This window comes from Anopheles coustani (assembly GCF_943734705.1).
Source record: "Anopheles coustani chromosome X unlocalized genomic scaffold, idAnoCousDA_361_x.2 X_unloc_27, whole genome shotgun sequence".
Classification (NCBI taxonomy): domain Eukaryota; kingdom Metazoa; phylum Arthropoda; class Insecta; order Diptera; family Culicidae; genus Anopheles; species Anopheles coustani.
Genome location: NW_026525134.1, coordinates 275,001 through 280,362, shown reverse-complemented (window position 1 = coordinate 280,362; position 5,362 = coordinate 275,001).

Sequence of the window (5,362 nt, the reverse complement as noted above, 5' to 3'; positions counted from 1 at the left end):
CCGTTTGCCTCGCTCGGCCATATACAGCCGAAGTTATTAATGGTACTTGGTACCTTACCCTGTTTTTTCCATACTTGTTCGTACTTGGGTACAAACTTTGGATCGCCCATATCTCCACTTTGGAGGCCAGCTAGCACCTTGGCCCCATATACTTTTTTGTTGGTCATGCCATGCACCAAATATAATTGTTCTACGCCAACTTGCTATCTCTTCTCCAACTTGCCGTTATTCTTGGTCCAATTCCCATTTCATTCGTTTTTGGACCCATTTTGCTATATGTTTCACTAATAGCTTCGGCCATGGACAAGCTGATTTTCGATTGGTATTTTTCCTTGATAGTCCCACTCAAGACCATTCCAAAACACACCGCAGCTTGTCGCTCGGTGGCAAACTGACCAAGTTATAATTCATGAAAGGTACCTCAACTTGGCACACCACGTGGTCGGCCCAAACCATAAACCGACCAAACGACCGACTTGGAGCACCCTGACCGGGTTGGCCCCATATAATAAAAGTTGCATCTCTACACGCCCAACTTATGAATATTCTACGCCAAGTCGCTATCTCTTACCGGTAAGCCGGTATTCACCTTCCAAGGGTGATTTTGGTCAAGTGCCATTTCCTGCGACTTGGTCCCCGAATTGGACCATCATCACCTACTATCTCCGTGGTATTTCAACTCAGCCTCATGAAACTTTCAGGGTAGATAGGTCTCCCCAAGACCTTTCCAACGGTGAGCCGTTTGCCTCGCTCGGCCATCTACAGCCGAAGTTATTAATGGTACTTGGTACCTTACCCTGTTTTTTCCATACTTGTTCGTACTTGGGTACAAACTTTGGATCGCCCATATCTCCACTTTGGAGGCCAGCCAGCACCTTGGCCCCATATACTTTTTTGTTGGTGATACCATGCACCAAATATAATTGTTCTACGCAAGCTTGCTATCTCTTCTCCAACTTGCGGTTATTTTTGACTCAAGTCCCATTTCCATAGTTTTTGGTACCAATTTGCTCTATGTTTCGCTAATAGCTTCGCCCAAGGACTTTGTGATTTTTTGTTCGCATTTTTCCTAAATAGTCCCACTCAAGACTATTCCAAATCACACCTTAGCTTGTCGCTCAGTGCCATACAGCCAGAGTTTTAATTCATGAAAGGTACATCACCTTGGTACACCACGTGGTCGGTCCAAACCATCAACCAACCATATGACCGACTTCGAGTCGAGCTAGCGGCTAGGCTCAATATAATGAAATGCGTGTCTTGATGCGGGCTACTGACGGTCTGAACAATGTAGCTCGCTAGCTCGTCTCTAAACTTGTGTTTTGGTCGAATATTGGGTGTTCATGTACCACTTCGGGTAACATGGACTTTGGTGCAACTTTACCACTTGTGCACTTAATAACTTCCCGGTCATTCAAGTCTTTGCCTTCATACTTTCAGGGTAGTTAGGTCTCGTCGAGACCTTTCCATACATATGCCAAACTCATCGATCGGACATCTATAGCCCGAGTTATTCGCGGTACACCGTACCTTACCCTGTTTTTTCCTCAATTGGGTACAAACCTTGGAACACCCATATCGCCCCTTTAGAGACTAGCTGGCACGTTGGCCTCATATAATGATAAGTGCACCTCAACTAGGGCTACTGACGGTCAGAACATTTCAACTTGCTAGCTCGGGCCCACACTTGTGTTTTTCTCGAATATATGGTTCAAGTGTGCCACTTTGGGCACTTTTGGACATTTTGTCCCCACACAACTTTCTTGCCTTGGTAGATAGGGTCTTGTGATCTTGGGCAAAAAGATGCACCAAGATAAAGTCTAACTTTCGTTCTTGTACCGCAAAGCGCTATCTCAAACACCCGAGGAGATAGAAAGTGATTATGTTCGGTATATCGGTCTTCCATGGCCTACTATGGTAAGCCCCTGCAGGGTATGCAACCGAAGGTGCTTGGTACATGTATTTGGTGCAATATCGGTGCAAAGTAGGTGTTTCCTTGATCGGGCTATAACTTTCTTGGTTGATGTTGGATTGCTTTGCGGTCTTCGGGGGATAGTTAGGGAACATGTTGGCCAACATTTTCTTATTCCTCAGCCTGGCCGTACCTCTTACCGTCTAGGCGGTATTCATGCTCTAAGTTGGAACTTGTGTTCCTTCGGGCAAATTTTCTGACTTTGACGCTTAATAACTTCCGTTCATATGCAGTCTAAGCTCTGCAACTCTCAGGAAAGCTAGTACTACTCATTTCCTTTCCATATCAGTCTTTGGCTTGTCGATCCGATGTCTACAGCCTTAGTTATTCACGATCCCTGTGAAGGTAGGTTTTTGCCCATTTTCCAGTTCATGTGGTAACATTCCCGGACTTTGCCGGCTTTCTCTTCGTGTGATAACTTGCTTGCTCAAGTGGTAACTTGATAGTGTATTTCCGACAGACCCAATCTGGGACTTAGCCGATTTTTCTCTTCATATCATATGGATCCATCACTAGGCCATCTTGCTTGCTCATGTGGTAACTTGATAGTGTATTTCCGACAGACCCAATCTGGGACTTAGCCGATTTTTCTCTTCATATCATATGGATCCATCACTAGGCCATCTTGCTTGCTTGTGTGGTAACTTGATAGTGTATGTCTGACAGACCCAATCTGGGACTTAGCCAATTTTTCTCTTCATATCATATGGATCCATCACTAGGCCATCTTGCTTGCTTGTGTGGTAACTTGGAAGTGTATTTCTGACAGACCCAATCTGGGACTTAGCCGATTTTTCTCTTCATATTATATGGATCCTGGACTTAGCCGATTTTTCTCTTCATATCATATGGATCCATCACTAGGCCATCTTGCTTGCTTGTGTGGTAACTTGGAAGTGTATTTCTGACAGACCCAATCTGGGACTTAGCCGATTTTTCTCTTCATATTATATGGATCCTGGACTTAGCCGATTTTTCTCTTCATATCATATGGATCCATCACTAGGCCATCTTGCTTGCTTGTGTGGTAACTTGGAAGTGTATTTCTGACAGACCCAATCTGGGACTTAGCCGATTTTTCTCTTCATATCATATGGATCCATCACTAGGCCATCTTGCTTGCTTGTGTGGTAACTTGGAAGTGTATTTCTGACAGACCCAATCTGGGACTTAGCCGATTTTTCTCTTCATATTATATGGATCCATCACTAGGCCATCTTGCTTGCTTGTGTGGTAACTTGGAAGTGTATTTCTGACAGACCCAATCTGGGACTTAGCCGATTTTTCTCTTCATATTATATGGATCCATCACTAGGCCATCTTGCTTGCTTGTGTGGTAACTTGATAGTGTATGTCTGACAGACCCAATCTGGGACTTAGCCGATTTTTCTCTTCATATCATATGGATCCTTCAATAGGCCATCTTGCTTGCTTGTGTGGTAACTTGATAGTGTATGTCTGACAGACCCAATCTGGGACTTAGCCGATTTTTCTCTTCATATCATATGGATCCTTCAATAGGAAATCTTGCTTGCTTGTGTGGTAACTTGGAAGTGTATTTCTGACAGACCCAATCTCGGACTTAGCCGATTTTTCTCTTCATATCATATGGATCCATCAATAGGCCATCTTGCTTGCTTGTGTGGTAACTTGAAAGTGTATGTCTGACAGACCCAATCTCGGACTTAGCCGATTTTTCTCTTCATATAATATGGATCCTGGACTTAGCCGATTTTTCTCTTCATATCATATGGATCCATCATAAGGCCATCTTGCTTGCTTGTGTGGTAACTTGATAGTGTATTTCCGACCGACCCAATCTCGGACTTAGCCGATTTTTCTCTTCATATAATATGGATCCTGGACTTAGCCGATTATTAGGTTATTATATATGGATCCTGGACTTAGCCGATTATAAGGTTGTTATATATGGATCCTGGACTTAGCCGATTTTTCTCTTCATATAATATGGATCCTGGACTTAGCCGATTATTAGGTTATTATATATGGATCCGGGACTTAGCCGATTTTTCTCTTCATATAATATGGATCCGGGACTTAGCCAATTTTTCTCTTCATGTGGTAACGTATGCCAATCGCTCACAAGTCATGGGATAAGGGTACTTGTGTTCTTCCATCTTCTAAGTCCCGCACGGGGACATCGTGATCGCCCCAAGTCCGGAATAGCGCCAAGTCAAGCCCCACGGTGGCCGTGCAGGACCTGTTAGCGGCGGCCCCACTGACAGCACTAATCCGGACTTAGAAATTATATCTTTCTAATCGAACACCACACACGCAACACCACCATACCACCATCTCCTTGCAAGTACCTAAGTACCCGCAACTCCATGGTGAAGGCAATGTCACTCCATCACCAACCTCTTTGCACTGCAAGCACTTGCGTACCCACAACACTCCGAAGAAGGCAACGGCGCGCGATGCTCGACTCCACACACCACACCACACCACACCACCGATGGCCAGCCAGCCAGCCAGCCCAACTAAGGGCTAACCCACCAACCAACCACCAATGGCCTAGGCCAGCCGGATCCCACCTTCAAGTCCAAGCACAGCCAAGTGCAAGTACCGCCAAGTGTTCACCAACCAACCATCACACCAGGTCAGCCGGCCAGTACCCACCTTCAAGTGCCATTACCCTCGGGTGCAAGCCCAATCAAGTGTTAACCAACCAACCCGGCCAAGGCAGCCAACAGGCCGGCACCCTACAGCACCGACCCGCCATCACCACCTCAACCGTTGACCATGCAAGTGGCCTCGGACAACAGGTGACACCCGAAGTACATCCGAAGAACGTATATCAAGTGTTTGCTCACCAAGTCCTCAACCAACCCCAAGTACCCGGAGGTACCCAGAGTGTTGGATCCGCCAACCCGTCCCGGCACTCCAAGTCCTTGCGAACCCAAAGTGTTTGCCCGGTAGGGCCATTGTATCACAACGCTTGCGACCATGCAAGTGGCCTCGAACAAGGTGACAGGGGTATCTTCACCAAGTTCTCAACCAACCCCAAGTACCCGGAGGTACCCAGAGTGTTGGGTCCGCCAACCACTACCAGCACTCCAAGTCCTCGCGAACATAAAGTGTTTGCCCGGTAGGGCCATTAGACCACAACGCTTGCTAACCATGCAAGTGGTCTCGGACAACAGGTGACACCCGAAGTACATCCGGAGAGTGTACAACAAGTGTTTGTTCACCAAGTCCTCAACCAACCCCAAGTACCCGGAGGTACCCAGAGTGTTGGGTCCGCCAACCACTACCAGCACTCTAAGTCCTCGCGAACCCAAAGTGTTTGCCCGGTAGGGCCATTAGACCACAACGCTTGCTAACCATGCAAGTGGTCTCGGACAACAGGCGATACCCGAAGTACATCCG